Source organism: Equus przewalskii, chromosome 9, assembly GCF_037783145.1.
Source record: "Equus przewalskii isolate Varuska chromosome 9, EquPr2, whole genome shotgun sequence".
Lineage (NCBI taxonomy): Eukaryota > Metazoa > Chordata > Mammalia > Perissodactyla > Equidae > Equus > Equus przewalskii.
This window is the reverse complement of record NC_091839.1, coordinates 29,996,294-30,021,221: the sequence shown is the minus strand read 5'-3', so window position 1 is coordinate 30,021,221 and position 24,928 is coordinate 29,996,294. Positions and strand designations below refer to the sequence as shown.

General features: G+C 41.2%; 1 protein-coding gene across 17 annotated transcripts in view; it reads right to left on the bottom strand.

The window, feature by feature from the left end:
• Positions 1-18,263, bottom strand: part of MYO6 (myosin VI) — a 153,738-nt gene extending 135,475 nt beyond the window's left edge. For 5 of the 17 annotated variants that reach the window (XR_011522517.1, XR_011522520.1, XM_070558979.1 and 2 more), the window contains exon 1: positions 18,031-18,248. The gene's annotated coding sequence lies outside the window, so the exon portion shown is untranslated. Of the gene's footprint in view, positions 1-17,893 lie in introns of all 17 variants that reach the window. The other 12 variants (XM_070558977.1, XM_070558983.1, XM_070558984.1 and 9 more) reach the window with 5 other exon arrangements.
• Between the last annotated feature and the right edge of the window lie 6,665 nt (positions 18,264-24,928).

Here is a 24,928-nt window from a genome sequence, read left to right as displayed (position 1 = left end):
TTGGAAAGGAAAAAGTAAAACTCTCGCTGTTTGTGGGCGACATGATCTTATACATAGAAAGCCCTAAAGAATCCACCAGCAAACTATTAGAAATAATCGATAACTACAGCAAAGTTGCAGGGTACAAAATCAACTTTCAAACCTCAGTTGCATTTCTATACACTAATAACGAACTAGCAGAAAGTCAAGAATACAATCCCATTTACAGTTACACCAAAAATAATAAAACATCTAGGAATAAATTTAACCAAAGAGATGAAAGAACTACACACTGAAAACTTTAAGACATTATTAAAAGAAATCTAAGAAGGGGCTGGCCCCGTGGCCGAGTGGTTAAGTTTGCGCGCTCCGCTGCAGGCGGCCCAGTGTTTCGTTGGTTCGAATCCTGGGCGCGGACATGGCACTGCTCATCAGACCACGCTGAGGCAGCGTCCCACATGCCACAACTAGAAGGACCCACAACGAAGAATATACAAAACAACTATGTACGGGGGGCTTTGGGGAGAAAAAGGAAAAAATAAAATCTTTAAAAAAAAAAAAAGAAATCTAAGAAGACATAAAGAAATGGACAGACAGTCCATGCTCATGGATTGGAAGAATAAACATAGTTAAAATGTCCATATTACCTAAAGCAATCTACAGATTCAATGCAATCCCAATCAGAATCCCAATGACATTCTTCACAGAAATAGAACAATGAATCCTAAAATTTATATGGAACAACAAAAGATCCCAAATAGCCAAAGGAATCCTGACAAAAAAAGAATAAAGCTGGAGGCATCACAATCGCTGACTTCAAAACGTACTACAAAATTATAGTAATCAAAACAACATGGTACTGGCAAAAAAACGGACACGCAAATCAATGGCACAGAATTGAAAGCCAAGAAATAAAACTACACATCTATGTACAGCTAATCTTCAACAAACGAGCCAAGAACCTATGATACAGAAAGGAAAGTCTTCTCAATAAATGGTGTTGGAAAAACTGGACAGCCACATGCAAAACAAGGAAAGTAGACCATTACCTTACAGAATACACAAAAATTAACTCAAAATGGATTAAAGACTTGAATGTAAGACCTGAAACCAAAAAAATCCTTGAAGAAACATGGGCAGTATGCTTTTTGACATCAGTCTTAGCAGTATATTTTTGAATATCACACCTCTTCAGGCAAGGGAAACAAAAGGAAACATAAACAAATGGGACTACATCAGAGTAAAAATTTCTGCAAGGCAAAGGAAACCATGAACAAAATGAAGACAACCCACCAACTGTGAGAAAATACTTGCAAATCATATATGCGGCAAGGGGTTAATTTCCAAAATATATAAAGCACTCATACAACTCAACAACAAAAAACACAAACAACTTGATCAAAAAATCAGCAGAAGATATGAACAGACATTTTTCCCAAGAAGATATACAGATAACCAATAGGCATGTGAAAAGATGTTCAACATCACTATTAGGGAAATGCAAATCAAAATTACAATGAGAGATCATCTCACACCCATCAGAATGGCTATAATTAACAAGAGAAGGAATAACAAGTGTTGGAGAGGATGTAGAGAAAAGGGAACCCCTCTACACTGCTGGTGGGAATGCAAATTGGTGCAGCCACTAGTGGAAAATAATATGGAGATTTCTCAAGATATTGAAAATAGAAATACCATATGATCCAGCAATTCCACTTCTGGGTATTTATCCAAAGAACATGAAAACACTAATTTAAAAAGATACATGCACCCCTATGTTCATCACAGCATTATTCACAATGGCCAAGGCTTGGAAGCAACCAAGGGCCCATCAAGGGATGAACAGATAAAGATGATATAATATAGAGAAATACAATGGAATATTCAGCCATTAAAATGACAAAATTTTGCCATTTGCAATATAGATGGACCTTGACGTTATATGTTAAGCGAAATAAGCGAGACAAAGAAAGACAAATACCATATGATTTCATTCATACGTGGAAGATAAACACATAGATAAGGAGAAGAGATTGGTAGTTAGAGGGGAAGGGTGTGGGGGAAGGCGAAAGGGATAAAGGAGCACTATGTATGGCGACAGAAACAGACTATTGGAGGTGAATACAATGCAGTCTATACGGAAGCTGAAATACAATAATGTACACCTGAGATTTACAGTTACAAAACAATATGACCTCAATAAAAAGAAAACTACAATAAAAAACACTCTGTAACTATGGATGGTGACGGATGTTAACTAGACTTATTGTGATCATTTTGCAATATATGCAAATATCAAATCACTACATTATACACAAACTAATATAATGTTGTATGTCAATTATAACTCAATAAAAATAAAAAAAGGTAAAAGAAAATGGGACCTAAGCCAGAAACCGAACATTTTAAAGGAAGAATGAGGAACAATGGGGAAAAAGTAGACAGAAAGGGAGAAAGTACCCTGAGAGAGAGTACGATTCCGAGGGAGAAAGAAGTCTCAACAGAAGGGGCTGTCAAGATCATCAAATGGTTCAGAAGAGGCCAATAACAACTGCAAATGAGCCAATCAAAGATTTGAAAATGGGAAGGGCACTAGTAGCCTCTGCACAGTTTCAATAGCGTAGCGGAGGCAGTTTCCCTGCAGTGAGTCGAAAGGTTTGGAATAAGGGAAAGAGCAATGAGGCGAAAGAACAAGGAGCATGGCAGGATCAAAAGGAGGAAGTATTCCTTGGTTTGTTCGTTAGGCTAGAACAGACTTTTGAGAAGTTAATCCAAATTTATTTTAGATACCACATCCGGACTTCGTTATAGACACCTAATCACAAGTTTAAGAAATACTCTTTCCTCCAAACTGAAATACTTACAGATGATGAAATTATATGATATCTGGGATTTGACTCAAAATAATCCAGGGAGAAAGGAAATAATTGCAGATAAAGAAAAAGGTAAAATAAGATTGGCCATGAGTTGCTAACTGTTGAATCTGGCCGAGAACTACATAGTGGCTCACGTGCTCTTCTCTTCTTCTCTGAATATGCTTTAAACTTTGCACAATAAAATCATTTTTGAAAGAAATACTCTCTAAAAGATGCTCAATTATTTTCCACTTTTATGTATAATCACACGCCGTTCTCTTAAATTGTCAAATAGGCAATACTGATTTTTACCAGGGTATATCATGAGGTTTTCTTAGCAATGACTATACATTAATTGCTGAATTATCTCAATTTCTCACTTAATCTTCCATCTGACCAAGCAATTTCATATTCAACTAGGTGAAAAAAACAGCTGAAAGCTGATCCTATAGTTCTGGGTCACAGTTTAAGAGTCTATCCCCTATAGAATTCTATTTCACAGCATTCCTATTACAGCACAAAAGAGTGCTTATCTTGTAGTCACAGCTTTATATAAAATGTCTGCAATTACCTCTACATTTTGATCTAAAAAAGCGAACTTTAAATTAAGAACCATATGAATTATCTTTCAGTTCTGCCACTAATTTAGCTTACGACCTTCATCAAGTCTCTGAACCTGTCTAAACCTCAGTTTCCTCAAGTTCTTAGTAAGGAACTGGAGCTAAACTCCAGGTAATGTCCAATTCCAACTTCCCAGGATTCTACATGCCTGTTCTACAGGAAACCTGAACACATTCACAACTCAGGCGGACCACCATCTGGACCAGGAGTTCTCCAAGTGTGGCCAACGAAGCCCGAGAGATCCCTGAGACCCTCTCAGAGAGTCAACAGGACCAAACTATTTTCATGATACTACTAAGACACTGGCCTTTTTCACTGTGGTTACATTCGCCCGAACGACGCAAATGCAGTGATGGGGAAAACTGCTACCACTTTAGCGAGAATCGAGGCAGAGGCATCAAACTGCACGAGTGTCACTGTCCCCACAGTAAAAACAATGTGGCACTCAAGAATACCTTTGACAAAGCAGTAAAATCTATTAATTTTATTACATCTTAATCCTCAAATACACATCTTTTTAATATCCTAGATGGCAAAATAGAAATTGCACAGAGCACTTCTGTTGTAAAACAAAGTATGATGGTTCCTTAAGGAAAATATTTGTGTGAATGTCTGAGTTGTAATCTTCAGGAAGTGATCTTTTTTTCCCCATGAAATACTATTTTTACCGAAAAGAATGACTAACAAACTCTGGTTATTCAAACTTGAGTTTTTGGCAAACTTGGGTTTTTTTGTTTGTTTTTTGAATGAAGATTGTCACTTCAAGGAAAGCAAATGACTGTATTTACCGACGATGATAAAATCCAAATGAAAAGCAGAATCTGGGAAAACTTGCATCTACCACCTTGAGCATAACAGCTTAATGTTGTTTAAGTTTAAATAGTTAAAAGACTTCTCTGATGAGATCAAAATATGATTTTTTTTGGATATTACAATAAATTTGAAAGATCTGCATAACTCAGTCAAACAATTATATCCCAAATGACTAATACATCGTGTTACAAAACCATGCATGAGTAAAAGACCCATTCAATGTGCAAAACAGACCAGTGGATTGTAATGTAACAAAGTACAAAAAGTTCACTAATACAGTTTAAGATTCCACTTTGGAACTTTAAGAAATTACCACTTGCTGCGTTGTGGTGAAGAATCAAAGAAGAATATACACAATTATCCGAAAAGGCTAAATTAATACTTCCTTTCCCAACGATATATCTGTGTGAGGCCAGATTTCCTTCATACACAGTTAAACCAAAACAACACAATGCAACAAACTGAATGCATAAACAGATATGACCCCGCAGCTATCTTCTATTAGCTTAGACATCGAGATTGACAAAAGCGTAAAATAGTGCCACTCTTCCCACTGTTTTGTTTTGGAAAATAGTTATTTTTCATAAAATACATCATTTCTGTTAACATGCATTTATTTATTATTGTTATTTTAAAATGCATTAATTTTTAAGTTTCTAAATTTTACTTTCTAATACAGTAAATACTGACTAGATATTTTGATATTAGATTGATTACAGAACCAAATAGATAAAAGTTTTACAGTCTTCAATAATTAAGAGTGTAAAGGAGTCCTAAGAACTGAGACCCGCTGATCTACATAAAATCTTACCACATCCTTTGCTGGGCAGTGCATACTCTCTAGTCATTCACAACCTAGTGACAGTAGGGGAGAATGAAAGAAGATACACATATATTACATAACCTTTGCTGAATATTATAATACAGGTGTAATTCCAAATAGTAAATTTCGGAAAGCTACTCTGAAAGATTTAATTCAAGCAGGTCCTGAAAAGTGGATGAGACTGACTAAAGGAAAGTGCATTCCAGACAAAGTCTGTTTGAACAAAGACTGTAGGGAGACGGCAGAATGGGGCCACGTGTGGGGAACACGTCAATGGGGCAGAGCATGATACAGCGGCAGAAGTGTGACGAGTGCTAAGGTGGAAAAGTGGGCCAAGAGATGAGACCACAAAGGGATTCAAAGCACAAAATAAAAATTTGGATTCTAAAATGTATTAATGAAAGGCTGGTAGGGGTTCTTATTGAGCAGGAGAATATTACAATCAGCTTTCTACTGTGAAACATAACCCTAATGGCAATGCACAGGATAGACCGTACACTGAGGAAAAAGGGCCACATACAGGGAGATGCGTCTAGAAGGAAAGGTAACGACGTCTGACTCAGAGGGGGCAGAAAGTGAAGTCCGACCTTCCAGAAGCAGAACAAAGTTTGGCAACTGATGGAATAGAAAAGTGCAGAGGGAAAAGGGAGTGCGAGCTCTGAGCATGAATGGGAGCAAGGGGATGGTGAGGGAAAGAAGGCAGAAGTTTCTGAAAGGAGGAGGATCTGACGGGGACACGTGACAGTTTAAGACGTCTGCAGAGTATCAATGCTGGTCAAGATGATAATAGAAAGAAATTCTGGATAAAATCTGCATAAAAGTAAGAGTTGGAACCGTGGGGCTGATATAATTATCAAAAACAAGAATAGAGCAAAGTGTCAAGGCACATGAACAATAAGGCTGTGGGCAGAGAAAATTATCAGTAAAAACAAAACAGGAAAAGTCAGAGACCTGAGAGAGCAGATGAACACAGAAGCTATGAGGAAGGAGTTCAAGAAGGTTAGTCGTTCACTAGCTGCAGAGGCGGAAAAGAAGAACCATCTACGAGGCCAGAGGATCTATTAAAAGGAGGTTACAGAGGGGCCTCTGTGGAGTGCTTAGGGACAGAACACAGATTACAATGAATCTGCGTTCATGGCCTCATTAGCATGGTATTAGGTACAGAAGATAAGTATTTTACCCTGGGCTACATGAAAGTATGTTTTCGAAACAACAGTTTTCTGCTTTTCAACAGTAAAATTTTCTTTTAAGATTTTATTGTTTTTTTCCTTCTTCTCCCCAAAGCCCTCAGTACTTGGTTGTATATTTTAGTGTGGTTCCTTCTAGTTGTGGCATGTGGGACACCGCCTCAGCATAGTTGATGAACCGTGCCACATCCACGCCCAGAATCCAAACCAACGAAACCCTGGGCCGCCAAAGTGGAGTGCACGAACTTAACCACTCGGCCACGGGGCCGGCCCTGACAATAAGAATTTTTAATAAAACTACCTCTCTAAAATTTATCTGTTAGTTTCAGAGAATTTACTTCAGAGTCACAAAAAATACTGATTTTAGCACTTAAACACAGAATATTAGCATTTACCTCATAAATTTTATGATGCAAAAACATTTACTACTGTGCTGTATATTTAACCCCAACCCATTGCTTAAAAGAATATTATTAGTGTAGATAAGCCTACTAAAGTACAATTTTAGTGCAAATCTAACAAATAGAATTTATTTAATTAAAAAACCCTATTATCCAATCCCTTTGTGTCAGTAATATCAAGTACAATATGAGACCAAAATTAATTTAGGTATATTTACATGAAATGTATATTCAGCCAGACCTATGTTTATGCAAAGGTAGTATGTGAAAGGTCCTTTGTTTTGCCAAGGAAGATTAGCCCAAAGCTAACATCTGCTGCCAATCTTCCTCATTTTTTTCTTGAGGAAGGTGGTCCCTGAGCCAACATCTGCACCAGTCTTCCTCTATTTTATACGTGGATTGCCACCATGGAGCGGCTGATGAGCAATGTAGGTCCGTGCCTGGGATCCAAACCCACGAACCCAGGCCACTGAAGCAGAACACACTGAACTGAACCACTATGCCGTGGGACCGACCCCAGAAAGACTCATATTTATTAGTATAATCTAGAACACAATCATTTCTTTTACAAAAGGATTCTTCCCTCTCCAAAAGAAATCACTACTGGGATCCTTTAAATAAATAAGTTTTCCCAGGATAATAAAAAATTACAATTGAATTCTTCATTCAATTTACATAAAACTTCACAGGAATATGTTTGTTTGAAGCAAATTCATGAAGGATGTAATTAAAATGGGCAGTTGGCAAGGGGTTTGAAAATCGTAAGGAACGGCTTGGACTTGGCACACCGATCAGCTGGCAGGGGAAGTGGGAGCACTGTGCAGAGCCAGATTCCGACAAGAGGGCAGAAAAGGGCCTCACACAGACGCTGTCTGCCTTAGACACGAGAGCAGGCAAGAGCTGCAAGGAGGGGCATGACGTTACCACCCCTTGTTTAGATATGGAAAGACACAACAGATTAGTCCTGAAGGGGTTTCAAAGCTTTGACTCTTTAAAAGAACACACAGAAAAAGGTAACGGGGAATTCTAAATGGGGTAGAGGCTCTGGGGCCAGACCACCTGAAGACATCTCTTAGCTCTGCCCCTCACTACCTGTATCACTTTAACAAGGTACTTAGACCTCAGCTCGCTCAGCTGTCAAATGGGATAAGAAGAGCCACCCCAAGGGCCATTAGAATCAAATATGAAAATGACTACAAAACACTCAAAGAGGTGGCGTATCATTGGCCCTCAAGAATTATTAGAATTGTACTGTCCCAGGATCATTTTAGATCACTCATTCAACCCATCATTATAACATACTGCCACCTCCCAACCCATGACAGAAACCTTTCACTGTGTAATCATCCTGACCTACTCAGCTGTCTCTATGTTCTGAAAACACTAATCTATGCCAGTGTTGTAAGCCAAACAGGAGAATCCTCGAAAACAGGACCAAAGTCCACAAGATCCTGGACCACTTCCAGAAGCACGCCTCTAATAACACCCCATTCTCTGACACACTAACATTTCTGTATACAGCTGTCAGGCTACCTCCATTTTCGCTAATAACTCACTAAAATCATGAAATTAAACAACAGGTTTATAAATTCCTAATTTATGCTCCACCTCCCCTTCAAAAAGCAAACTTATCAGTAGTTGTATCCCTATGAAAAACAAAATTCTGACTGAAATAAATTTTCTTTTTCTGGTTTCTAAAACAAGTGTAGTGAAATCTGGCCATACATTCTAACTCGTCCTGATGCAGGCTCGGGGAGCCGAGGAGTCGAAAGAAAGATTTCCTGGACTCTCAAGGTCTGGCAGTAGTGCTCCTCTATTCAGAGAATAGGATGGAGTAGCATGGGGACAGGACCCAGGGGCAGTAAGAGCTGCAGCATGGGGACAGGCGGGCAGTGAAGAGCTGCAGCATGGGGACAGGACCCAGGGGCAGTAAGGGCTGCAGCATGGGGACAGGACCCAGGGGCAGTGAAGAGCTGCAGCATGGGGACAGGACCCAGGGGCAGTAAGAGCTGCAATGAGTTGAGGGTTGGGCTAAATTTATAAGACATAAGTATGTGAGTTATTTCTCTATAAGATAAAGGAAAGATCATGTAAAAATTCATTAAAATGGTATCAGTGCAGGTGGGGTCTGGTTATCAGGTGGTCATATAACTTTGGATGTGAATCAGGTTGAATCAGGTCAGGATGTCCTACGCTTCTCAGAGGATGACACAGATGGGTATGTAGGCCAGGCTTTTCTCCCTGGGGCAGCTTTGATCCTCATCAATTCGATCCCCTCTTGCTCTCCCCTCCCCACCACACCAAACAGAAAATCTTTCTCAAACTCATATAAACCTCCTCAATCAGCCATTGATACATGGTGACTAGTTTTATATTTATACTCATCTGTTTTCTCCCTCACCTCAATGGCCAACACAAGCCATAGTTTTGTCTGAAACCTCAAGCAAAAGAACAACAAATACATAAATCATCTTGCTATTCTCATCTTCAAATCAACAATGATGGACGGGAAAAGCAGAGAAATGAATACATTCCTCTTCAGAAAACAGACACATGCATACTTTGTTCTTTCCCAAAATACCAAGAGGGTAACAAACAGCAAATCATGCCCACAAACCAAAACACAGCTGTTTCATCTAATTTTAGGAAAAAAATAACAAAGAACCAGAAAAAAGTTCTCTCTGGAATAACTCAATCCTAAAATCAGAGAAATTCAAAGAGCAGAACATGGAAAAACCAACAGCCTCAATTCTCCCCTGTGGGATGCTAATCCCAAAAGTGTCAAATCAAAAGAAACAATACGTTTTTAGATCTCACAAGAGTCTGAAATGGCTCCTTTAAAAAAAAACCCACTTAACAGAGAAACTATCTAAATGTATGATTCCCAAGCACAAGTGCTATTTGGTTCACTCCAAATCTATTTCTTTTTTCACCATACTCTTTTAAAGACAAACTGAGAAATGAATTTGTTAAAAAAAAAAAAAAAAAAAGACTACTCAGTAATAACATTTACACCCAGAAGTATCCTTTCTTTGTATGTGAAAGTCTCATAGTCAGGTATTTGATACTTAATTGCTCAGCCCTAGGCAATATGGTTCTTCCTTTTCTGGGAGCTGTGAACAAGACTGTCCAGCTTAATCTGCAGCAGAAGCTTAATAAAAGAATCTTATACTACTTTTTCCCCAGAACCCTCAAGAGAAACAAGAAAATATAAACTACAATCTAATTGTTTTAGTGGGAGTACTGCTCATATACTAGGGCCTTCATACCATTTCTATAAAGAGAGAAACACCTTTCTTTAGTAATCCTCAGGAATCTGTCCAAAATAAAGAGACTTTTAGCGAAAATTCAGATTACCCAGTAAAACTGGCATTAGCAGAAAACAGGTAAATAACAGCATACTGGGACAGATTTATACAGAAACTTAATGTGTTTTTAAAAGGAAGATGAAAAATTCTTTCTTAACTTCTATGAATTGCTACTACACCAAGCCTGTGTTCTGGTGTTTTTGCCCTCAAGAGTCCAGGTGAGCAGGATGTATAAATTTCAGAAGGCAAAGGACTTTCCTTGCCAAAATTGTTTAAACTTAGTCGTTAAAAAAATCTTTAATGAAAAACATTTATTCTATCAAAACAAGACTACCTAATGAAGAAAATGTCAGAAAACCTTGCTAAGGCATAACAATCTATTAATGAAAGCACTTTATGTTAAGATCTAGATCATGGTTTTCACTGGGTCACGGGGGTCACCAAACGTGTTCGATTAAATGAGAACGGGAATCAACTACTTTCTAAAAGCATGTAAAAGACAAGTAGTCTCAAGCATTTTGCAGATGTATCACAATGCTAAAAGCCCTTTAAAATGCACCAAGGAAATGCTACAAATTCCCAAAGGTTCTAATCAATGCTCTAGTTATTCTCCATTCTCCACCTGCCCCACGGCACCCCCAACCCCCTCCGCTCTGTTCCTGCCTAGGAGGATGAGCCGGCAGAGATCATCACCTAGGCTCCCAGGTGGGTTCCAGCAATAGAAGTCACTGGCTGAGACCTGAAGACAGAGGGAGGAGAGGTCAGGAAGCTGCCCTCCCTGCCCGCCTGTCTCAAAGTCACAGCTCCCCTGGGCGCTCCTTCACAAAGCCGGCTCTCTGCTCTGGTAACCTCTGGAGAACCAAGGGCTTCTTGCCGCTGCTATTCCCTGGCTGCTTCACACCCTTGTTTGTCCCCTAACCTTTGTAGTCTCTTCATCTGCACCATCCAGGATGAAATCTCTTTCCTCTGGGACCTTGCCTGATGCAGCTAACAATACCAAGTCTGGTTATTCAAAAACACTACATTATCTAAAAAAAAATCCAGTTTAAAAATCCAGTTTAAAAAGTCCTTAAGATCTATACAGGCATTGGGGCCAGTGTGGTGGCATAGTGGTTAAATTTGTACACTCTGCTTCGGCAGCCCGGGGGTTCGCAGGTTCGGATCCTGGGTGTGGACCTAGAAACTGCTCATTAAGCCATGCTGTGGTGGCGTCCCACATGCAAAATAGAGGAAGACTGGCACAGACGTTAGCTCAGGGACAATCTTCCTCACCAAAAATAAACAAATAAAAGATATACATGAGCATCATTTATGTAATATTGCTGTTTGTATAACTGTTTAAAAATTAAACATAACTAGCTCACTTCCAAATGAAGCTAGTTAACAAGCTGAAATACTCATTACAATTAAACTTAGGTGTGAAATTTAACACTGTATTGACCTCTCAAGATAAATGCTATAAGCCTCACTCAAATAAGCTTAAAAGAAAAAAATTAATGCAGAGATTCTGGTAACTGATATTTCACTTCCCTCTACTATACACTGCCTGATTAATCAAAGCAATTTTTTTTTATCATTTTTTTTTTAAGATTGGCAACAGTTGTTAGCTCAGGTGCCAATCTTTTTTTTTTCTTTCTGCTTTTTCTCCCCAAATCCCCCCAGTAAATAGCTGTATACTTTAGTTGTGGGTCCTTCTAGTTGTAGTATGTGGGACACCGCCTCAACATGGCCTGATGAGTGGCACCATGTCCCCCGGGATCCGAACCAGAGAAACCCTGGGTGGCCATAACGGAGCGCGTGAACTTAACCACTCGGCCACAGGACCAGCCGCTCAAAGCAATTTTTTGTTATCGTTGAAACCCTCCCTAAGCACAGGATAAAGAAAAGGTTTAAGTCAGCGGTTCTCAAATTTTGGTGTGCAACTCAACTGAGAAGCTTCTTAAAATGCTACCGCCCAGGCCCCTGACAGGTGTTTTTATTAGTTCCCCAGATAATTCTGATGCACACCTACATTTCAGAACTACTTAAAACCGGCAACTTCAAGATTCCGCCCAAATCTCCAATACATTGCTTTTTTCCTTTTGGATGAACATTCCACATTAAACATGTCCCCCCCCCCCCCAAAAAAAAGACCAACATAGTAATAATAATAATGCACACTAATTATGCACCAGTGTGATACGTGCTTTACAAGTCTTATCTGACTGAGTCTTCACAAGAGCCACACCAGGTAGGAAATACTGTTGCCTCCATTTTACAGATGAGAAAGCAGGCCCGGAGAAACTAAGTAATGTGACCAAGGTAATGAGTGGTCAAACCAGGATGGCCTCAGGTCACCTGTCCTCTCACCCAGGAGCAGGCAAACAAGTACATGCACAAGCAGGACTAAGCCTGAGGGCCAAGCAATTAGGCAAGCAATAACCCTCTCCTCCCTTCCCTCCCCCCAGCCCCCACCATTCACCCAACAAGCTCTCTAGACTCTTCCCTCCCCCCATTGCTCACTCAGCAAGACCTTCCTTCTCCATGGTGTGCCATCATGTACTGGTGGAGTCACAGGTCTGTATGTATTGCACATAAGTACCTACTCCATGCTAAGTACTATAAGGAATCCAAATTCCAGCTCCACCACGTGCTGGCTGTGAGCTTGAGCAAATTTAACATCTCCGTGCCTCAGGTTCCTAATCTGTGAAAGGTAGGTCATAATATCAAGTGCACCAAAGGGACCTCGCGGTTAACTGAGCTGATGTAAAGTACTCACTTGACATAGTACCTGACACAGGGCAAGAGCTCAATAAACAATAACTGATACTAAAATTATACTTTGCCAACCACCTCTCTTACAAAATTCAACACACCAGTCCCAGGTCCCACTCATTTTCTCTCAGCCGTGCTTCCTGAGACTGTGATAAAGATGGAACATCCTCTTATTTATCAGGAGCAGACTGGTTAACGGTGCTGTACATCAGTGGACTGAAGGCCAGGGGTAGAACAGTTTGCAGCAAATGAGTCTTTTAGTGGCCCTCAAATTGCCGCTTTGACAATTATTTCCCAACTTTAGGGTCAGCCCTGTTGATTACATACTAGTATGAGGAGTCTATAATTAACTTAATTCAAAACAACAATAAAATATCAGTACAGAGACTTGGTCTTCATTTATCACTGAATCATCAGCACCTAGACCTGTGCCTAGCCCATGGCAGACACTCAGTAATTGTTAAAGGAATGGAGGCATAAAGGTGTCAGCACAGACACAACTCAGCTCATTGGCGAGCCTCCACAAAACAGGGACAATCATCAGACCAACACCAATGTGTCAAGTACTACAAGTTACTTTCAGAAGTCCCCCAGAATATTTTTCTCCTTTCTTTTTTAACTAATTGTTGGCTTTTCTTTAAAAACTCTCCAACTAGAAAAGTTAATTACCAACCTCAGTTCCATTAATCTATTAAATATCTTCAAGTTCCATAATAATATCATGCTCATCTTCTACCTTATGTTAAAAAAAAAACTTGTAGCTATTTAACAATTATCACTTTAGTGACCCTGACTTTTCAGAACTTCCTTAACCATCTGAATTAAAGCCATAAAATGAAATAAGTCACGGCTAAGAGGTTTACCCTAACGTCTAAGAGAGAGAGAAGTGGGGGGGCGGGCCTACTGCAGGAATACAGTAGAAGTTCTGTTCTCAACTCTGCTTCTAAGAAGCCACATAGGTGACCTTGAACAAGATACTTAATTTTTTGGTCTCCATTTTCTCATCTGCGGAATAGGAATAAGTATCACATCTACTTCATCAAGTATTTTTAAGGACCAAATGTACATAAAATGATTTCCAAAACAATCGCCATACAAATGCAAGGTGTTAACTTTTGACATAAACATCTTCAGATTTTAAATGGATGTTTCAATTTATCTTTCTCTTTACATCTCGGTCACTCTTCCTATTTCCTAGATCCAAAGATCTGCCAGAACAGGGAAGAAGCACTTCCCACCTTGGTCATATTTCAAACACAGGAGGCCCTCAGTAAATACTACTGAAAAAGATGCCCATCCACATATCACGGAAATTTTAAAATTCGGCTGTATGCAATCCATTACTTGTAAAGGTCAAACAGCAGATTACTTTCAAACAAAAAAAACAAGTGACGCCACATTCATTAAAGATGCCTGTGGCCTTGCCAGGAGCACCGCCTGCCTTTGTGCACATTACTCAGGCGGACGGGAATATTCACCTCTGTGAATATCACCCAAGGAATGTGCTTGAGTATCTGGTTTCACCAGAGACAGTCTTTCTGCACAGAAAAGGACTTCCCCTCTCTTCAGCACTAGCAAGACTTCTAAAGATGCCAGAGTTGTTCCTCCAGTTTTCTTTCCTATGCTTCAGTACTCACAGGGAGAACTGCTGGGCGACTTCTGGCCATTTCTCAAACCATTATGTCATTCTTATACTACTCAATAACAAAAAAAGTTTATTTTTGAAAACTGTAAATAAAAAGATATTCCAATACTTATATTTTAAGATTATTAACAGTACACTAAATGTCATAGAAAAGTATAACTGTTTTAAATGCAAAACATCCTTGTTCCTCTGAACATTATATAATGCCTCAAAATTACAATGTAAGCTTATTTAACTTTAGTTAGTTCTTGATTATCTACACATACACACAAAAGCAGACGTGTTACAGATCATCCATTAATAATTTACATTAAGCCCTTGGATGATGGTTTTGTATTTACAGTTGAATATGAGTATCCTTTTTTGGGGGGTGGGGGGGAAGATTAGCCCTGAGCTAACATCTGCCACCAATCCTCCTCTTTTTGCTGAGGAAGACCAGCCCTGAGCTAACGACCATGCCCATCTTCCTCTTCTTTATATGTGCGACGCCTACCACAGCATGGCGTGCCAAGCAGTGCCATGTCCGCACCCGGGATCCAAACCAGGGAACCCTGGGCTGCTGAAGTGGAACATGCACACTTAAACACTGCACCACCGGGCCAGCCCCATTTTTTTTTCCTTCTTCTTCCCAAAGCCCCCGAGTACGTAGTTGTATATTCTAGTTGTAGGTTCTTCTAGTCGTGGCATGTGAGATGGAGCCTCAGCATGGCTTGATGAGTGGTGCTAGGTCCACACCCAGGATCCGAACCAGCGAAACCCTGGGATGCAGAAATGGAGCTCGAGAACTTAACCACTCGGCCACACCGCTGGCCCCTGAGTATCCTTGAGGTGCAAAATTCCTAATATTTCACACCAAATAACGAAACACCTGTAAAAGCAGTCACCCAACTCAGCCTTCCTATCCTCCTGCTCCTTTACCCCAACTACACTCTACTGCTGAAATGACTCCTAGTTTGTTACAAAAGATGGACTTTGTGTGCTCATTTTGTCGCTTATATCTATTACAGCTCAAGGGACATTCCTGAAATAAACATAGGCCATAAAAAAAAATTGTCCTAAAAGTACAAATGACAATTTAATCAGAATCTAAAAACGACTTCCCCCCTGCTAGGATTTCGGCATTAATTATGTAATATTTGAAAGACAGCTAGCGAATTTATGGGCAACAACCTATCTCATTTGAGGGAAATTTTAAAATTCTATACTAACATTTTAGCTACAATGAAAACTAGTGTTACAGCCTAATTTTAGTTCCTATAAAGCTATCAAAATAAAAAAGTGCACAGTATGTATAATATTCTAGAATTTTCACCAGAAATCATAAAGCAACATCATATCACCGTTCAAGGCTGTTAACTTAAGAATGAAAATAGACACAGAATTCAAAATTAGTTCCAGAACCACATTCATGGCCTATTTCATCCTCACTCCTGTGCACCTTCTTCAAATCTCCAGTTACATTCTTTAACACAATACCAGTTCTGCAGGCTTACCTGAACAGTCTACTAAATGAACGGCTGGTTTCACGTCCGGTCAAAAGACTTGGGTGTGAATCCAGACTTTGTCCCTCTGGAGCTACACGACCTTGAGCATATATGTAATCCTCTGAGCCTAAAATTCCTTATGTGTAAAAAGACAAGACCACCAGCTTTGATAATAGTCTGTCAATCAAGTCCCTCAGTTACTGTTCCGATTACAGTAGATGCCTAACAATGGGTGACAACCTTGTACTACTAAAGGGCCAACTCACAAATTATTACAAAGTATCTCATTATGGGGGGTCACAACTAACCTGTATGAGATTTATTAAAGCTTTAATACTTTTTTCAATCTTTTACTCAAGATGTTTTAATATATAGAAAGGAAAATTTCACAGAGGTTAGAAACCTTTTTAAAACTGACATTTTACATATCAAAGATGGAACTTCAATAATCAACAGACAGTGAAAATTAGTTAATTTTTTAGAAAAATGTTTGGGGTGCTCATATTTATTCAAACCTCACATGGTCAAAATTTTTAAACATTCTAAAGAAAGCTGTATTTTAGAACCTAGAGACAGCCCAGTTATCTAAACAATGGGCTACACGACACACCACAGTCTCCAGGCAAAGTCACAACAGGATGAGAAAAGAGCCCTCAGCCTCTCTCAGATTTCCTGGCCACTGTTATTTTAAAACTTGATCACATAAACACAAACAGAGGGAAAAAATCTACTTCAGATAAGCTCCACGGGTTATGATTTATGATCTCTGTTTTTATTATCTTGCATTAATTTACATTAAATATTGCAATAGCTCATTACATTTTTTTGCTCGTGTTTCTAGGCACTAATAAAGAATATATGTATATTACATGTAGTTTTACATATTACAAATTTCTAGCTTTTAATCACGATAATCTTTTCTTAAAGTTGCTCATCACTTCTGTTACTGCCTTTTAAAATCAGTTTTTGAAAACAAAAAGCTGGGAGAACAATAGCATGTCACACAGAACATACAAACGCAACGGGCAAATCTGCCTACAACTAAAAGGACTTCTGTTCACCACTGCATGTAACGCCTGCCCAACTGAAAATACTCCAAATGAGGTGGACATTTAAAAGTCAATGAGTTATTTTGAACAGTTGCATTGTTTCAAGATCTGGCTATAGTCCAATCTGTGGTGTTTCTAAAATTAATGGTAAAAGACACCAAAGTAATTTCTTCACTAAACAATTTCTTTCCAGTTGGAAAATCACAACCCAAGACATCTGTGAAGTTTAGTTAATTTGTACAGAAACGCCATTTTGCAGCCAACCTTTGTACCCTGACCACTATCAGCCCAAGTTCAAGATTCACATTTTACGGTGTTAATAGTATCAGCTAAGTCTTAAGAATATTAATTTTTAAAACTCTCAAGCTCTGACTTATTCAGATATACACCTACACCACCAAAGCAAAACAGCGAATGAAACTTTTATTTAGCACCTACAGCAGTCTATTAAGTTCTACTAAGTTGGAGCAGTCCTAGTTCCTATTATCTGTAGATTAGGATTTAAGCATTCCTTCACCATACCCTTTACGCCAGATAAAATGTAATATGCTTTCTGAAATTATATGCAAGTATTTCTGACATGGATGTTCTCGTAATAACCATATCAAATTATTTCCAAGTTACAATCCTAGAGTCTGAGCATTTTAATTTTAATTCTAAAGAGTTTTTGGGAATTAAAAAATATAAAAGCTGTTGGTTAGGAGCAGGTATATAAATCAGCACACTCCGACCAGCTAGAGTACAAATGCAGCTTCAGACAGCCCCGACCCGGTCCCGGACCCGGCCCAACTGCCAGGGCGGCAGCGGACCGACCCCCCGGAGCAAGCGGCCCGCTCCCGCACTGGGTCCCCGCCAGCCCGCGAAGGGACAGCCCGGCCGGACGCCGGGGCTCCGCTCCGCCCGGAGCCGGCGCACGCACACGGGCACCCGGCGACGACCGGCGCCGACGGAGCGCTCCCCGCGCCGCCGCTCACCTGCCGCCCCGCCCGCGCGTCCCGGCGGCCGAGCGGCCCGAGCAGGGCGCGCGGGACGAGGCCCGGCGCCGACGCCCGCCGCGGGGCTCCGGCACTCACCGGGCGGCCGCGAAGGCAGGTGCGCGGCGGCGGGCTACCTGTGGCCGGTGAGACCGGAGGGCGGGCAGGAGGGTGCGAGGGAGAGCGAAGAGGGCGACGACCCACAAGGCGGGCGGCGGAGACCAGGCTGGGCTCGCTTCCTGCTCGGACCGACGCCGGGTCCTTCTCCGCCGGCCGGCCGGCGCCCCGCAGAGCCCCCGGGCCCGCGCACGTCACGGCTACGGAGCGCCCGAGGGGGCGGGGCGGGGCGAGGGGCAGGGAAGGGCGGGGCGAGGGGCGGGGCATGGGGAAGGGGTGGGGCGAGGCGAAGGGAGGGGGCGGGGCGAGAGGGGCGGGGCGAGGCGAGAGGGAAGGGGCGGGGAGAGGGGCGGGGCGAGGGAAGCGGAGGGGCTGAGGGGAGAGGAGAGGAGGGGAGGAGGGAAAGAGAGGGGAGGGGGGAGGGGAAGAGGGGGGAGGGGAGGGGAGGGGGAGGGGAGGAGGGAAGGAGAGGGGAGGGGGGAGGGGACGGGAGGGGGGAGGGGTGGGAAGAAAGGGCGGGAGGAGGGGAAGGAAGGGGAGGAGGGGAGGCTCGAGGCGGGCCAGAGGGGCGAGGCGGGCGGAGGGGAGGGGAGGGGAGGCGGGGAGGGAGGGGGCCGCGGGGGCGTGGGTCCCCGGCCTGGGCGAGGTTCCGGGGTCGGGTTCCTGTGCCTGCAGAACGGCATCTTTGGCGGCGGCCGTGGTTTGCAACCCCTGGGAGCCGATGCTTTGGGCCAGGCGCGGTGACTGTGCGGGGTGGCCCAGCGAGGCGCAGGGAGCCCGGCGTGGCAGGGAGCGCGATGCGGGGGCTCTCGGGGGCCGGTGGGCGCGCAGAGAGAGAGCACGCTCCTGCACAGCAGGCCAGTCCGCTTTGGGAACATGGCTCTGAGACGGGAGTTCTGCATTTCTTTGGCCTCAGCCCTGCTACTGTTTTACTTCTCAGAGCCCTGATCTTCTCTGTTGTTTTTATTTTACTGGGGTTTTTTTGGTTTTGGGGGTTTTTTTTGAAGATTTTATTTTCCTTTTCCTCCCCAAAGGCCCCTGGTACATAGCTGTGTATTTTTAGTTGTGTCTTTCTAGTTGTGGCATGTGGGATGCCGCCTAAGCATGGCCAGAGGAGCGGTGCCATGTCCACGCCCAGGATCTGAACCACCCGAAGTGGAGAGCCGGGACTTAACCACTGAGCCAGGGGGCCAGCCCGTATTTTACTGTTTTTATAAGTGACGTACCTCTGAGTCATATTTGAAAATTAAATATGAAATAGCTATGCAAAGTTGAATTATATGATGAAGACATACATTCCCTTTAAGAAATAAAGAAGCTTCTTTAAAGAAAATGAAATGGTAATTGACTATAATGCTCAATGTCTCTGCTGAAAAAAGTTACTAGGTAGCTATATGTGAGAATTACACTTATTTCTGCAACATTTCTGAGTGTAACTAGTTAATTTTAGAAATCTGGAAGATTCAGGGGCTGGCCTCATGGCCAAGTGTTTAAGTTCCCTTGCTCCGCCTCCAGTGGCCCAAGGTTTCGCCGGTTCAGATCCTGGGCGCAGACATGGCACCGCTCGTTAGGCCATGCTGAGGGTCATCTCACATGCCACAACTAGAAGGACCTACATCTAAAATATACAGCTATGTACTGGGGGGATTTGGGGAGAAAAAAAAGAAATCTAGAAGATTCTGATAGGAGACAAGTTTCAGATATTCAGATGTTCCACAGTTCTTCTGGTGGAAAAGCTAAGTTGTGATGAGATATTTTAGCATACAACTAAAACAACAAAATATTAAGAATGAAATAGGATACCAAAACCGGACAAGGACAACACAAAAAAAGAAAATTACAGGCCAATATCACTAATGAACATCGATGCAAAAATCCTCAACAAAATACTAGCAAATCAAATACAACAATACATTAAAAAGATCATACATCATGATCAAGTGGGTTTCATTCCAGGGATGCAGGGATGGTTCAACATCAGCAAATCTATCAAGGTGATGCACCACATTAACAAAATGAAGAATAAAAATCACATGATCATCTCAATAGATGCAGAGAAAGCATTTGACAAGATCCAACAGCCATTTATGATAAAAACTGTGAATAGAATGAGAATAGAAGGAAAGTACCTCAACATAATAAAGGCCATATATGACAAACCCACAGCAAATATTCTCATTGGAGAAAAACTGAAAGCTATTCATCTAAGAACAGGAACCTGACAAGGATGCCCGCTTTCCCCACTCTTATTTAACATAGTATTGGAAGTCTTAGAGCAATCAGGTAAGAAAAAGAAATAAAAGGGATCCACATTGGAAAAGAAGAAGTGAAACTGTCACTATTTGCAGATGACATGATTTTATATGGAGAAAACTAAAGAATCCATTAAAAAACTTTTAGAAATAATAAATGAATACAATAAGTCTCAGGATACAAAATCAACATACTAAAATCAGTTACGTTTCTATACACTAACAATGAAGTAGCAGAAAGAGAAATTAAAAATACAATCCCATTTACAATTGCAACAAAAAGAGTAAAATACCTGGGAATAAACCTAACCAAAGAGGTGAAAGATCTGTACACAGAAAACTATAAAACATTGTTGAAAGAAATTGAAGAAGACACAAAGAAATGGAAAGATATTCCGTGCTCTTGGATTGGAAGAATTAACATCGTTAAAATGTCTACACTTTCTAAAGCAATCTACAGATTCAACACAATCCCTATCAAAGTTCTAACAACATTTTTCACAGAAATAGAACAAAGAATCCTAAAATTTACATGGAAAACAAAAGACCCCGAACAGCTAAAGGATTCCCGAGAAAAAAGAACAAAGCTGGAGGTATCACACTTCCTGATTTCAAAATATACTACAAATCCACAGTAACCAAAACAGCATGGTACTGGCACAAAGACAGACACACAGATCAATGGAACAGAATCGAGAGCCTAGGAATAAACCCACACATTTATGGACAGCTAATATTCAACAAGAGAGCCAAGAACATACAATGGAGAAAGGAGAGTCTTCAATAAATGGTGTTGGGAAAACTGGACAGCCACATGCAAAAGAATGAAAGTAGACCATTCCCTTACACCATGCACAAAAATCAACTCAAATTGGATTAAAGACTTGAATGTAAGACCCGAAACCATGAAACTTCTAGAAGAAAACCTAGGCAGTCCTCTCTTTGACATCAGTCTAAGCAGCATATTTTCAAGTCCCATGTCTGACCGGGCAAGGGAAACAACAGAAAAAAAATGAATAAATGAGACTACATCAAACTAAAAATCTTCTGCACAGTAAAGGAAACCATCAACAAGATGAAAAGACAACCTAACAATTGGGAGAAGATATTTGCAAACCCTATATCAGATAAGGGGTTAATATCCAAAATGTACAAAGAACTGATACATCTCAACAACAAAGAAAACAACAGCCCAATTAAAAAAATGGGCAAAAGATCTGAACAGAGATTTCTCCAAAGAAGATATATGGCTGGCCACCAGGCATATGAAAAGATGCTCAACATCATTAGCTCTCAGGGAAATGCAAATCAAAACTACAATGAGGTATCACCTCACTCTAGTCAGAATGGCTATAATTAACAAGACAGGAAACAACAAGTGTTGGAGAGGGTGTGGAGAGAAGGGCACCCTAGTTCACTGCTGGTGGGAGTGCAAACTGGTGCAGCCACTATGGAAAACAGTATGGCGTATCCTCAGAAAATTAAGAATAGATCTACCATATGATCCAGCTATTTCACTGCTGGGTATTTATCCAAAGAACTTGAAAACACAAAGACATAAAGATGCTTGCACCCCCTCTGTTCATTCAGCATTATTCACTATAGCCAAGACTTGGAAGCAACCTAGGTGCCCATCAAAGGACAAACGGCTAAAGAAGATGTGGTATATACACATAATGGAATAGTACTCAGCCATAAGAATTGATGAAATCCGGCCATTTGTGACAACATGGATGGACCTTGAGAGTATTATGCGAAGTGAAATAAGTCAGAGGGAGAAAGTAAATACCGTATGATCTCACTCATAAGTAGATGATAAAAACAATGACAAATAAACACATAGCATTGGAGATTGGATTGGTGGTTACCATAGGGGGAGGGGGGAGGGCAAAAGGGGTGACTAGGCTCACATGTGAGGGGATGGACTATAATTAGTTTTTGGGTGGTGAACATGATGTAATCTACATAGAATTCAAAATATATTATGATGTACATCTGAAAGCTATATAATGTTATAATCCAATGTTCTGCAATAAAATAAGTAAGTAAATAAATAAAAATTTTAAAATAAATCAAATGGCTTCTTCTTACAGAAAAATAAAAAAAGAATAAAATAGGGAAGTAAGTAAGAGGAAGAGAAACCAAGAGAGGAAGTAATTTACAGCAATCTCAGAAATTTAATTCCGGATTGCCAAGAGGTAAATCTTAAGTCTAGAATACTAGATTTCAAAACGAATTGGAAAAAAAAAAAAGGAGAAGGAGATGATGAGTTCAGTTCACAGCTTGACTTCACTTTAGATTTAAGATTAAAAGGCTTTGGCAGACCAATAGAAATTCATTTTGAAATGCTAGGTTCGTGCCCAGGATCCAAACCAGCGAAAGCCTGGACCACCGAAGTGGAGCGTGTGAACTTAATCACTCGGCCATGGGGCCGGCCCCTCTTGTCCCCTTCTAATCCAGTGTCTGCAATGCCACCACATTTATATTTTATAAAATAAAAGTCTGATTATGTACTCCTCTTTTAAGACTGCTGTAGGGTCCTCCGCTACCCTTGGTATAAAGGCCACACTCCTTGAAATGTCTTGTATGATCCTTGGACTGTTTGTGTTCGTCTTGCACACTGGGGATCCCTTTTGTTTTTTCTTTTAATTGTCTGTGTTCCCCCGTTCATCCCTGTCCTAAACCCCATGAAGCTGTGTTGAACCAGGCTTCATCACACAGTGTTACGTGCCTGTCTTTGGAATCACGTGAGCATTTTGGACGACTGTCCCAGCCCTGCTTACCTGTCCAGTCTCATTTCCACCCACTGCCTTTCTCCATCTCTTCCACTTTACATTCAGGCCCTTCTGAAGTGCTTGGTGTCCAGACAGCTGTGCTATTTGTTACATTGGAGTGCTGCAAGTCTAAATCTAATTAATCCTTCAGAACAAAGCGTATTTGTCCCCTCCAAGTTTTCCCTAACCCCCTTATTCCAAAATTTAGGTGCAGTGTGGTGCTCTTCCCCATCTCTCTCTTAGCGCCTATTGCACACCTCTCTCCCAACACTTATTTCACTGCTGTTCATTTCGTTTACTCATAAATATCCCCCAAGCGGCCTGTAAGCTACCTGCGGACAGAACGGGGCACTCGTCTGTCTTTGTGTCCCCAGTGCCAAACATGGTAGCTTTCACATGTTAGGTACTCATTAAACAGTGCCTGCCATTGTTATTGTTGTTGACTAAGTCAGACAGACGGATGAGCAAACAGCAAGAGAGTTGATAATTTTAGGAAATTATACTGTCATTAAGCATGGTGGAAATAACTGTGTCATATTTGCTGCTAAACCTTATCTTAACAATTGATTCCATAGTTATATTTGTAAGTGTTTCCTCTTTGCTCTCACCCATTAAATATTTGTAAGCCTCTTCCCCAAGTCTCCTTGTGCTTCCTCAGGGATTCCTAAACTGAGATCCACGGATCCTCTATCATAGACGGGGCCTCAAAGTGCGGCCTCTGAAACAATATGCAGGATTTTGTGATTTTGTTCCTTCGTTTTTGTAGGAATCAATGTCTTAGGTATTTAAAGAGGCGCTGCGCCCCCCCTCGCTGATGCCCACTTTAACAGCTTCAACGGCGTCAGTGTTGCAACTGCTAAAATAAGGCAGACCGAACACCCCATAGAAACTCCTTCTTTCCCCTCCCAACTGCCTCACATTATTCCCTTGCCAATAGCCCCTGTTCTAATCATGGTATTACCAGCCACTGGTCTCAAAAACTTGCGGATTTTAAGGCACCCAGGACTCCTTCCCTTCCTCACCCCTAGTTTTGGAGTCAGCTGAATTCAGTTCATTCTATGTCATAAATTCCTCCTGGGTGGACGTCTTAGTCTGCATCTTCCCTTAGTACAAGCCGTCACCTTCTTTCATCTGCACTCTTAACATTGCCTCGGCTCATTCCTGTCCGTTCTCTCCCCACTCCTCGAGAGTTACCCTCCCCCTAAATCTGATGATGTCACCCCCTCTACCGACTCCTGGTCACTTTCAGATCGGTTAACACGTTTATATGGTATACAGAACCCTTAATCCTGAACCTACGCTAGTCATAGGAGTTCAAACCCGCCAGCCCTTACACGATGCTCCTCTCAATCTTCAAAACTCAGCCCGATTATTATTTTCTCTGCCCTGCCTCTGGCAGAACTAGTTTTTCTTTTCCCTATTTTTCAGGGCACTCACTTTATACCTGCATTGTAGTACTTTTTAAGTAGTTTTATAACAATGTTTCTATATTTGTTTCCCTCTGTAACAACTCCAAAATACTGAGCTTTTTAATTAGAAAATCCACCCTATTATTTTTTTTATCCCTAGAGACAAACTCGTTGCTTGCCTCACTGAACTAATAGTAATGACAATGTTGAAATCTGTTGAACGCTTACTATGTGCCAGCACTGCACTGAGCAGGTTACACAGACCATCCCATTAAAGCTTCCAGCTCCAGGAGGCCATATGGGGAGCCTTAGCTTTTTGCCTGTCTAGCTGCTGAACTCCCATCCTATTTGTGGAGAATCCTTAATTTTGAATCTTGGTGATTGCAGGCCCACCTCATACTTAGGAAACAGTTGCCCAAAGTCCTTCTCCCTGCTATCTGGCAACTAGGGCATAGGAATGGCATGGGACCTAGGTTAAGTCAA